Genomic DNA, 12,422 nt, shown 5'->3' with positions numbered 1-12,422 from the left:
CAGGCATGTGTCCTTGGCTGGAATCGAACCTGGGACCCTTCTGTCCGCAGGTCGATGCTCTATCCACTGAGCCAAACCAGCTAGGGCTGATCATGTGATTTTTGTCTTTCAATTTGTTTATGTGATGTATCACATTTATTGATTTGCGAATATTGTACCAGCCTTGCAGACCTGGAAGAAATCCCATTTGGTCATGGTTTATGATCTTTTTAATATATTACTGGATCTGTTTTGCTAATATTTTGTTGAGGATTTTAGCATCTATGTTCATTAGGGATATTGGCCTGTAAATCTCTTTATAGTCTCTTTATCTGGTTTTGGAATTAGGATAATGCTGGCCTCATAAAAAGAGCTTAGAAGTTTTCCTTCCTCATGGATTTTTTTGAATAGTTTGAGGAGGATAGGTTTTAGTTCCCTTTGAAGGTTTGGTAAAACTCCCCTGTGAAGCAATCCGGACCAGGACTTTTGTTGACTGGAATTCGTGCACCAGTGGAGTCCCTTGTCCTGGCATGCAGGATTGGGCTGAAACCCGCTCTCTGACATCCCCTGAGGGGTCACGGGTTGTGAGAGGGCATAGGCCAGGCCAAGGAACCCCACCAATGCACAGTCGGGGCTGGACGGACCACAGGAGGGCTCCAGGGTGTGTCCAGCCTGTCTCGCTCAGTCCTGATTGGCTGGCTGGACCCCAGCAGCAAGCTAACCTACTGGTCGAAGCGTCTGCCCCCTGGTGGTCAGTGCACATCATAGCGACTGGTGACAGGTTGACTGTCCCCGGTGGTCAGTGCACGTCCTAGCAAGCGGTTGAGTGGCCTTAGTGTTGTGGCGAATGACCTAGAACCATGTTCGGCAAACCGCGGCTTGCGAGCCACATGCGGCTCTTTGGCCCCTTGAGTGTGGCTCTTCCACAAAATACCACGTGCAGGCGCGCACATACAGTGCGATTGAAACTTCGTGGCCCATACGCAGAAGTCGGTATTTTGTGGAAGAGCCGGTGTTTTGTGGAAGAGCCACACTCAAGGGGCCAAAGAGCCGCATGTGGCTCACGAGCTGCGGTTTGCCGACCACTGACCTAGGAGAATGACAGCCGGCACTCAGAGGAATTAGGAAAGTAAAACCTTTCTTACACAGCACTGCTAGTCCAGGGGACTTTGATCCAAAGCCTGAACTGCCAATGTGGGGAGGTTTTTTGTTTTTTTGTTTTGTGTTTTTAAATACTTCTATTGATTTCAGAGAGGAAGGGAGAGGGAGAGAGAGATAGAAGCATTCATGATGAGAGAGAATCAGTTGATCGGCTTCCTCTTGCATGCCCCCTCCTGGGGTTCAAGCCCAAAACCTGGGCATGTGCCTTTGACCGGGATGGAACCTGGGACTCTTCAGTCTGCAGGCTGATGCTCTATCCCAGCCATGGGCAAACTACGGCCCACGGGCCAGATCCGGCCTGTTTGAAATGAATAAAACTATTGAAAAAAAAGACCGTACCCTTTTATGTAATGATGTTTACTTTGAATTTATATTAGTTCACACAAACACTCCATCCATGCTTTTGTTCCGGCCCTCCGGTCCAGTTTAAGAACCCATTGTGGCCCTCGAGTCAAAAAGTTTGCCCACCCCTGCTCTATCCACTGAGCCAAACTGGCTGGGCAAATGTGGGGAGGTTTTGATATATATCTTCTTGTGGTCCCCTCAGGGTGGGCTTTGTAGCTCCACCCAAGTCAGTTAGAATGGGGTTTGTGGCGGGCCCCTCAGGATGGGCTAAGGTCTCGAACTGCTCTAGCTATTTCCTGCTGAAGGAGGGGCGATGAAAAGGAGGGTGTAGCATGCCGAGTCTTCATCATCTTCCCCAAGGGGGTCATAATAGTAGTTCGGAGTAACAAGGGCAGAGAAGTTCTCCTCCCGGTATTAGTCTGGGGATCCGGCAACACTCGTATTCAGAAATACCAAAGTTAGGTCAGTCAGCCGGATCCTCCGCTGTCTTGAAGATGATCCGCAGGGGCTTGTTCAGGTCAGAGGTCACCTTCCACTCTGGATGCTTGATTGTCCAGCTGGTGGGCTGCTTTCACACGGGAATGGTGGATCCAGGTATTCAGTCCTGCAACTTTAAGAGCTGAGAGGGTGATTAGTACAACTAGATAAGGTTCCTTCCAGGTTGGCGTATGGGTTCCTTTTTCCAATATTTTACCCAAACCTCGTCCCCAGGCTTGTGAGGGTACACAGCTGTTCCTAGAGAGATGGGCAATCATTCAGTAACCCATCTGTGGACTTCAAGGATAGTTTTCCCAAGTCTTTGTAGCTGTTTCTGAATTTCTACGTTCCCTACTTCCCCAACTCTCCCTTTGGCTGAATTAAGGGAGGGGGTCTGCCATATAGAATTTCAAATGGAGAGAACCCTCCCTGTGCTGCCATTTTTAATCTCCTTATCTTATTTTTTTTGAGGTAAGTTTTTTTAATGGAATTGCTAAGTCAAAATGTCAGCATATTTTATAAAGCTTTAGATGGTTAATACAAAATTGCTCCCACAGGAAACTATTACTTTTCTTATAACTCTTGTTTTCATATTGTAAGCTTCCCGCAGGGGTAGGAATATTATTTAATGTTTTCTAAACTGTGCTGTCTTTTTTTTTTTTCCAAATATATTTTATTGATTTTTTACAGAGAGGAAGGGAGAGGAATAGAGAGTTAGAAACATCGATGAGAGAGAAACATCCATCGATCAGCTGCCTCCTGCATATCCCGTACTGGGGATGTGCCTGCAACCAAGGTACATGCCCTTGACCGGAATCGAACTGTAGGGACCCTTCAGTCTGTAGGCTAATGCTCTACCAACTGAGCCAAACCAGTTAGGGCTGTGCTGTCTTTGTTTTTTTTTTTCTTTTGTTTTTTTAAATTAAATCTTTATTGTTCAGATTATTACATTTGTTCCTCTTTTTTTCCCCCCCATAACTCCCCTCCTCCCAGTTTCCGCCCCACCCTCCGCCCTCACTCCCCACCCACTGTCCTCATCCATAGGTGCACGATTTTTGTCCAGTCTCTTCCCGCATCTCCCACACCCCTTTCCCCCCCAGGAATAGTCAGTCCATTCCCTTTCTATGTCCCTGATTCTATTATAATCACCAGTTCATTCTGTTCATCAGATTATTTATTCACTTGATTCTTAGATTCACTTGTTGATAGATGCATGTTTGTTGTTCATAATTTGTATCTTTACCTTTTTCTTCCTCTTCCTCTTCTTAAAGGATACCTTTCAGCATTTCATATAATCCTGGTTTGGTGGTGATGAACTCCTTTAGCTTTTCCTTATCTGTGAAGCTCTTTATCTGACCTTCAATTCTGAATGATAGCTTTGCTGGATAAAGTAATCTTGGTTGTAGGTTCTTGGTATTCATCACTTTGAATATTTCTTGCCACTCCCTTCTGGCCTGCAAAGTTTCTGTTGAGAAATCAGCTGACAGTCGTATGGGTATTCCCTTGTAGGTAACTGAGTTTCTTTCTCTTGCTGTTTTTAAGATTCTCTCTTTATCTTTTGCTCTTGGCATTTTAATTATGATGTGTCTTGGTGTGGTCCTCTTTGGATTCCTTTTGTTTGGGGTTCTCCGTGCTTCTTGGACCTGTAAGTCCATTTCTTTCACCAGGTGGGGGAAGTTTTCTGTCATTATTTCTTCAAATAGGTTTTCAATATCTTGCTCTCTCTCATCTTCTGGCACCCCTATAATTCTGATGTTGGTACGCTTGAAGCTGTCCCAGAGGCTCCTTACACTATCCTCGCATTTTTGGATTCTTTTTTCATTTTGCTTTTCCGGTTGGGTGTTTTTTGCTTCCTCGCATTTCAAATCATTGACTTGATTCTTGCGCTCCTCTGGTCTGCTGTCGGGAGTCTGTATAATATTCGTTATTTCAGTCCGTGTATGCTTAATTTCTAGTTGGTTCCCCAATATAAGATCGAGGGTCTTATTAGTTTTCTTGTAGATCTCATTAAGTTTATCGGCGGCTTCTAAATAGTTCTTGAGAGACCTTAAAAGTGTGGTTCTGAACTCTATATCTTCCATTGACAATTTTGTCCTGTTTCTTTGTCTCCGCATTTTGTTATGCTTCCTTGGTGCACCCCCTAGTGGTCTTTGTTCGCAGTCTTATAGTTAAATCTTGATTGTTGTAGCTAATTCCAGGGAGGGTTTGACCTCCAGGCCAAGTGGCTATGAGAATCAGCTGTGTCAGCAGTGAGAGAACTTCTGTCCTCTAGGGAGGTGCTAATCTGGCGTTTGCCTGAGGCTATCCGGCAAATGCCTGTGTGCAGGGCTTGGGCGAGGCGGGTCGCACAGGATCAACAGGGTGGGCTGGAGAGAGCAGTTATGGCGGCTCTCAGTCCTGTCCCCAGGGGCTCTGTCTCTCTGAGTCCCAGCACCCACTGCAAAGCTCAGAGAGAAAGCTGCACTCGCTCTGACCGAAGCCAGACAGTCCCGCTTCTCCTGTTTGAGTCTGGGTCCCTAAAGACTCGCCCGGATCTGGAGCTCAGAGTCTGCGACTCCCTCCCGATTGAAAACGCCAACCGCGCCCTCCGCCGCCAGCCGGCTCCACGCACTCCGCACCTCAGAATTTGACTTCAGCACTGCGCCTCCTCTGAGTGTCCCTATGCGTTTCTCTTTCCTCCTAGTTGTAGGACTTCCACTCAGCCAGCGTTCCTGTGGTTCTGGGTGATGTCCCTTCCGTTTTTTGGTTTCACTTTTGAAGTAGTTGTTCAAAGCAGCAAACTCCGGCGTTAACCTATGCCGCCATCTTGGTTCTCCTCTGTGCTGTCTTTTTTATTTAAATATGTTTTCATTGATTTCAGAGAAGAAGGGAGAGGGAGAGAGAGAGATAGAAACATCGATGATGAGAGAGAATCATAGATCAGCTGCCTCTTGCACATTCCACACAGGATAGAGCCTGCAATTCGGATATGTGCCCTGAACAGGAATTGAACTGTGACCTCCTGGTTCTAGGTTGATGCTCAATTATTGAGCCATGCCAGCTGGGCTAAAAATGTGGTATCTTGATTTAACTTAAATATCACTGAACTTTTGTGAAAGTATATTTGCAAACATTTTTATGAATTGTTCACTCATGTTTGTTATCCATTTACTACCATGTACACCTTTTGTTTTTTGTTTGATAGTTAAGCCTGTCAAATAATTTTATAAAAATTTGGGATTGCTATATTGAAAGATGTGTTAGCCCTAACCGGTTTGGCTCAGTGGCTAGAGCGTCGGCCTGTGAACTGAAGGGTCCCAGGTTCAATTTTGGTCAAGGGCATGTACCTTGGTTGCAGGCGCATCCCCAGTAGGGGGTGTGCAGGAGGCAGCTGATCGATGTTTCTCTCTCATTGATGTTTCTGACTCTCTATCCCTTCCTCTCTGTAAAATCAATAAAATATATTTTTTTAAAAAAGAAAGAAAGATGTGTTAAACTTGCAAGTAATTGCAGAAGATGTTGAAGATTGGAAATAATATCCAGACGTGGCCGGTGTGGCTCAGTTGGTTGAGTGTCATCCATGCACCAAAATGCCAATGGTTTGATTTCTGGTCAGGTGCAAATCTAGGTTGTGGCTTGGTTCCCATTGGGGTTTGTACGGGAGGCAAACAATTGATGTTTTTCTCTCACATTGATGTTTCTCTCCCCCTCTCTTCCTCTCTCTCTTGAAAATTAATAAAAACATTTTAAGAAACCAAAGTAGGGAAGAAATTTTATAATAAGAAAAGAAATAATATCCATTGAAAATTATTCTTTTGGTTCTGCTTATTTCTTTCATTGTTTAAAATATTTTTTGTTTTGTAATTATTCCCTAAATTTTAGATGTGTATTTATGTAAGCAAGAATTCCATCTTATGTACATACAAGCACTTATGTGGAGTTAAAACCACAAGACTTGCCATGTATTTCTTTGATATTTCAGTGTCCCCATTTTTCACCTTCTGGACTAACTTGTAGTTTTTTGTTTAATATTGAGGTGGATGAATAAGGTGCTTTTCAATGTAAAAGCATAGCATAATGGGATAATTAGCTATAAAAAAAGCAGCCTATAGTTAAATACTGTACTATCATTTCACTCAAATTGTGAGCATAATTGAGAATTGGAAACATTGTTTGAATGTAGTTCTTTGTTTTTTAAAAATATTTATTGTTGAGAGTACTACAGATGTCCCTCTTTTCACCCTCTTCGCCCATTATGCCTCTCCACCCAGTTCCTGCCCCACCCCATGTCTTCGCCACTCTGTTGTCTGTGTCTATAGTGAATGCATATAAGCATATCAGATCTTGTTTAATCTCTTCTCGTCCCTCCTGTTCCCCTTCCCTCTGAGAATCATGAGTCTGTTCCATTTCCATGCCTCTGATTCTCTTTTATTCACCAGTTTATTGTGTTCATTATGTTTCTTGTTCGTATATTCTGAATTTTAGATTCAGTTGTTGATAGATATGTATTTATTGCCTTTTATTGTTCATATTTTTGTTCATTTTCTTTTTCTTTTTCTCTTAAAGAATACCCTTCAACATTTCATGTAATACTAGTTTGATGGTGATGAAATTTGTTAGCTTTTTCTTTTCTGTGAAGCTCTTTATCTGCCCTTCAATTCTAAATGATAGCTTTGCTGGGTAGAATAATCTTGGTTGTAGGTCCTTGCTAGTATTCATTTTGAATATTTCCTGCCACTCCCTTCTGGCCTGCATAGTTTCTGTTGAGAAATCAGCTGACAGTCTTATGAGCGCTCCCTTGTAAGTAACTAATTGCTTTTCTCTTGCTGCTTTTAAGATTCTCTCTTTGTTTTTAATCCTTGGCATTGTAATTATGATATGTCTTGGTGTGGTCCTCTTTGGATTCCTCTTATTTGGTTCTCTCTGTGCTCCCCTGACTTGTAAGTAGGGGAAGTCTCCTGTCATTATTTCTTTTGTTTTTGTTAGAATTTTTTTTAAATATATTTTTTATTGATTTCAGAGAAGAAGGGAGTGGCAGAGAGAGTTAGAAACATTAATGATGAGAAAGAATCATTGATGGGCTGCCTCTTGCATGCCCCACAATGGAGATCGAGCCTGCACCCTAGGCATGTGCCCTTTACTGGAATTGAACCTGGGACCCATCAGTCCACAGGCCAACACTCTGTCCACTGAGTCCAACCAGCTAGGTCTGTCATTATTTCTTCAAATAGGTTTTGAATATCTTGCTCTCTTGCTTCTCCTTCTGTAACCTCCATAATACAAATGTTGGTATGCTTGAAATTGTCCCTCAGGCTCCTTACACTATCTTCATATTTTTGGATTCTTCCTCCTTTTTTAAGCTTTCATCTGATTTTTCACCAAGAGGTATCTTTAGTTTAAAAATAGGTTGAACACGATTATTCTTTGTGAATAATACAGATAGCCATGGGAGGGCAAAGTGTACATTGTATTACTTATATTAAGAGTGAACCAGTATCAGTATTCCTAAACTGTAAACAATGGGGAAGTGAAGTATCAAAGGAAATACATCAGGGACCATATTTAATAAAATCCCTTAAGTTTTCTTATTGCCTTTATACATCAATGTGTAATATTTTAGCTTAATTGAATTCCTTATTAAGCAAACATTTTTGCATACACTGCTTTCTCTTTATCTTCCTGTGCCTGTATCTTTTTTTGACTTTCAGCAATTCTGTCTCCATAACTTTATCTTCTAGCGCTATCTCCTGACCTTTCTTAAGATCAACCAATGGTTGGTCATATTCTTTCAATTCTTGCCATCCTTGAGCTCTGCGATACACTGCTTTGATATTTGATGGATCTATTTCAAGAGCCTCCAAACAACTGTCAGTTGCTCCTTGCTAATTTGACATCGTCAGTTTACAATCACCAATATTCGACATGCAACTTAAAGCTATGGGTTGCAGCTTCAATCTGTCTGCTTTCTCAATAACAGCTTTTGAAACCCTTGAGTGTTTCAATAATATCTTAAAAACTTTTTGTATATATATGTGTGTGTGTGTGTGTGTGTGTGTGTGTGTGTGTGTGTGTACATATATATACTTAAATATATTTTTGTCCAGAGAGGAAGGGAGAGGGAGAAAGAGAGAAACATCAGTGATGAGAGAGAATCATTGATCAGCTGTCTCCTGCACACCCTCTACTGAGGATCGAGCCCACAACTCGGGCATGTGCCCTTGACCAGAATAGAACCTAGAACCCTTCAATCTGCAGGCTGAAGCTCTATCCACTGAGCCAGATCAGCTAGGGCAAAACCTGTGTATGTTTTTTAATGGCCATCTCCCAGTTCTGGGATTTGAAAAAAGTATTTCCAGTGTTTTTTTAAGTCTTCTGTTATTAATAATTCTTTATCTATGTCTTTTAAGTCTATATCTGCATCCTCGGGGAAATCTGGATGACTGTCACCAGAACCGTCTTTTGGGAATATTCCCTAGTCATCCCCTTCCTTCAGTTCTCCACATTCTGCAGTAACATACAATTTGGCAGGTTTTTCACCATTCACTTCTACATTTTCCAGAATTCTTGCCGTACCCATTCCTTTAATTACCTAGCCAAATATTACGTTTCCCATTCAAATGAGGATTGGAACTGTTGTGATGAAGAACAGAACCATTTGTATTGCAGCTTGTATTTGCCATGCTTACCAAACCCTCTTGGTTATGCTTATGAAGAAATTTTCATCTTCAAACTTTTCACCATAAATACTTTCTCCACCTGTCCCCTTCTGATTTGAGAAGTCTCCATCCTGAATCATAAATTTCTTAATAATTCACTGGGGAGGTTTCTCAGTGGTGGATCCAATGACTTTTTCTCCTGTACACAGCGCATGCAAATTTTCTGCGGTTTTGTAAACAATTCTAAGACAATTCGACCAATGGTAGCCTCCGATGTCCCAGTCAAAGAAGACTCAGGGGTTACTGGAGTTGGAGGGCTTAGCCTGGGGGGAATGGGTTACTGGGGTTGGAGGGCTTAGCCTGGGGGGATGGGTTACTGGGGGTGGAGGTTTAGCCTGGGGGGATGGGTGGGACATTTTGACTTGCAGACACATTTGAAAGCAGATTGGAGGCACCTTGTAGCTGCAGGGTCACTGAAACCTTTGAGTGTCTCTCAATAGAGACCTGGAGGCCCTTTTTGCTCTTCTGATTGGATGTTTTTTGCTTCCTCATATTTCAAATTGTTTATTTGATTCTCGGAATCCTCTACTTACTGTTGAATCCCTGTAAATTATTCTTTATTTCAGTTAGTGTATGCCTAATTTCTGACTGGTCCTTTTCCTTGTCTTTGGCATTCTCACTAAGATTCTTGAAAGTATCACTAAGTTTCTTAAAGATCACATGAAGATCCTTGAGTAACCGTAACCATGGTTTAGAACTATGTATTCAGTAATTTGCTTTCTTCCATTTCTTTCATTTGTGACATGTTTCTTTGTCTCTGCATTTTGACTGCTTCCCTGTGTTTGTTTCTATGTATTGGGTAGAGCTGCTATGTCTCCTGGAGTTGGTAGAGTCACCTTGTGTAGTAGGTATCCTTTTGGGTCCAGTGCCTCAGCCACTCCAGTCACCTGAGCTGGGCACTCTAGGTGCATCCCTGTGTGGGCTGTGTGCACAGTCTTGTTGTAGTTAAGACTTGATTGCTGTTGGCCTCATTGAGAGGAACTGACCTCCAGGCTAATTGACTGGAGGACCAGCTTCGACCACAGTGAGAGGGCTGCTGTGCAGGAAATACTGCTATGGAGCAGGACTTGCTTTAGTAGCACTGTGGTGCTCACTGAGTCTACTACCCCTTGAGTGTTTCGCTTGTGGAAGTGTTCCTTATCAGTGATTTAAAAATGTAACACAAGATCCTTAGCCAGTTTGGCTCTATCCAAGGTTCAGTGGATAGAGTGTCAGCCTGCATACTGAAGGGTCCTGGGTTTGAGTCTGTTCAAGGGCACATGCCTGGGTTGCAGGCTCAATCCCCATTGGGGGGTGTGCAAGAGGCAGCTGATCAATGATTCTCTCTCATCATTGATGTTTCTGTCTCTCTCTACCTCTCTCTTCCTCTCTGAAATCAATAAAAATATATTTCTTAAAAAAGATTCTCTCTTTAAAAAAATGTAACAGAATAAAAAGCACTAAATGACTCAGTTGACATTCATTTTCATTAATGAAAAAGTTTTAGACTACATTTAAACTATTTTATTTATCATATGTGATACAAATTTCTATTATTGATGAAGTATGGATGAATTTACAGCGTTCCTGAGTCCATCCGAAACTCAAGTTTTATTTTGGGGGACAAAAGTTACAGAACCAGATCCTTTGAATAATAACATTTAGTTTAGAAATATAAAAAGAATGTTCACCAAGTCCTCAGGTAAAGACTGATGGCGAAGATATGTTTACAACTTTCTTAAAGATTAGGTCACTTGTCGAAAGGACTGTTGCATTTGTCATTTTTGTTGCTATTTTTCATTCTTTGTTTAACTAAAAAGCTGTCTCATTTTAGTATTATGTAGATTTTGTTTTGCTTGCTGTCAGCATTAGGAAAATGAACCAATTTTGCCAGAACACTTATAGAATAAGATGGCAGCAATTACATTATTACTATTATTATTATTATTGTTATTGTTTAGAGTCAAAGCTCCCCCACAGGGTCTTACTGTAGTTGTTATGTGCTTCCTGCTTCTATTAATTGAAAGTTTTCTAGCACAGGAAAGAAAAATAGCCCTAGCTGGTTTAGCTCAGTAGCTAGGGTATTGTCCTGTGTACTGAAGTGTCTCAGGTTGTAGGCTCAATCCCTGGCCCTGTTTAGGGCATGTGTGGGATGCATCCAATCAATTTGTCTCCTCATATTGATGTTTCTCTCTCTGTTCCCATCTATTTCTTCCACTCTCTTAAAAAAAAAAAAAAAAATCAATGGTAAAATATCCTCTGGTGAGGATTTTTAAAAAAGAGCGAGAGAAAGAAATATAATAGCAAGATATGGATCTTTGGAGTTCAATCATATTTATAGGCTGAAATTTCATATAAAATTGTGGTGATGAATAAAGTACACATAACACTAGGTGTCCATCTTATAAATATAGGCTTATGTACATTAGTGTCAACCTGTGAGTCATTTAATCCTTTCATTAGCCTTTTCTATCTTTTTAAAACATATTTTTCTTTTTTTACATTTTTTAATTAAAGATTACATTTAATATTCTCTTGTATTAGTTTCAGGTTGACAGCATAGTGGTTAGACATTTATATAATTTACAAAGTATTATCTTTCCCCCTCACCTCCCAATAATTCAGGTGTCCACCTGGCACCATACAAAATTATTACAATGTTGTAGACTATATTCCTTACACTCTACTTTATATCCCCATGACTGTTTTGTAACTACAGATTTTTACTTGTTAATCCCTTTACCTTTTCATCAGTCCCCGTCTCCCCTCCCCTCTGACAACCATCAGTCTGTTCTCTGTATTTATGAGTCTATTTCTATCTTGTTTGTTCATCTATTTTATATTTTGTTCCTTAGAGTCTACATATAAGTGAAATCATATTTGTCTTTATCAGACTTTTTTCAATTAGCATAACACCCTATAGGTTCATCTGTGCTTTCACAAATGTGTAGGTTTCATTCTTTTTTATGGCTGAATAATATTCCAGTATATATATATATATATATATATATATATATATATATATATATATATATATACCATCACTTTTTTATCTACTTGTCTATTGAATGGCACTTGGGTTGCTTCCATATCTTGGCTATTTGTAAATAATGCTACAACGAACATAGGGTGCATATATTCTTTCGAATTAGTTTTTGGGTTTTTTCCCCCGGATATATACCCAGAAATGGAATTGCTGGATATAAGGCAGTTCCATTTTTAATATTTTGAGCACCCTCCATACTATTTTCCATGGTGGGTGCACCAATCTGCATTCCTACCAACAGTGCACAAGGTTCCCTTTTCTCCACATTTGCATCTACCCTTGCTGTTTGTCAATTTATTGATGTGTTGTTTGTTGATTTATTGATGGTAGACATTTGACAGGTGTGAAGTGATATCTCATATTGGTTTCTTTGTTCTTTTTTTTAAAGGATATTTTTATTTATGTCAGAGAGGAAGGGAGAGGGAAAGAGAGATAGAAACATTAATGATGAGAGAATCGTTGATTGGCTGCCTCCTACACTCCCCCTACTTGGCAGTGAGCCCACCACCCAGGCATGTGTCCTTGACTGAAATTGAACCTGGGACCCTTCAGTTCATAGGCTGACGCTCTATCTACTGAGCCAAACCTGCTAGGGCTGTTTGTTCTTACTTTTATTAGAATTAGTTTTGTGCAGAATTAACTCCCAGACTTTAAATTTATATTTCTTCAGTTTCTTTTTTTAAAATCATTTTTTAATTTTTCAATTACAGTTCACACATAATATTATGTTAATTTCAGGT

General features: G+C 40.8%; 1 protein-coding gene and 1 pseudogene across 10 annotated transcripts in view; one reads left to right on the top strand and one right to left on the bottom strand.

Annotated features, from left to right (window-relative positions):
* Positions 1-12,422, top strand: part of ZMYM5 (zinc finger MYM-type containing 5) — a 60,370-nt gene that overhangs the window by 8,378 nt on the left and 39,570 nt on the right. The window lies entirely within an intron of this gene.
* Positions 7,579-9,013, bottom strand: LOC118649679 (annotated as a pseudogene).

The sequence above is a fragment of the Myotis myotis genome, unplaced genomic scaffold, assembly GCF_014108235.1.
Source record: "Myotis myotis isolate mMyoMyo1 unplaced genomic scaffold, mMyoMyo1.p scaffold_m19_p_3, whole genome shotgun sequence".
Taxonomy (NCBI): Eukaryota; Metazoa; Chordata; class Mammalia; order Chiroptera; family Vespertilionidae; genus Myotis; species Myotis myotis.
Note: the sequence above shows the minus strand (reverse complement) of the source record. Positions and strands in the feature narration are given on the sequence as shown.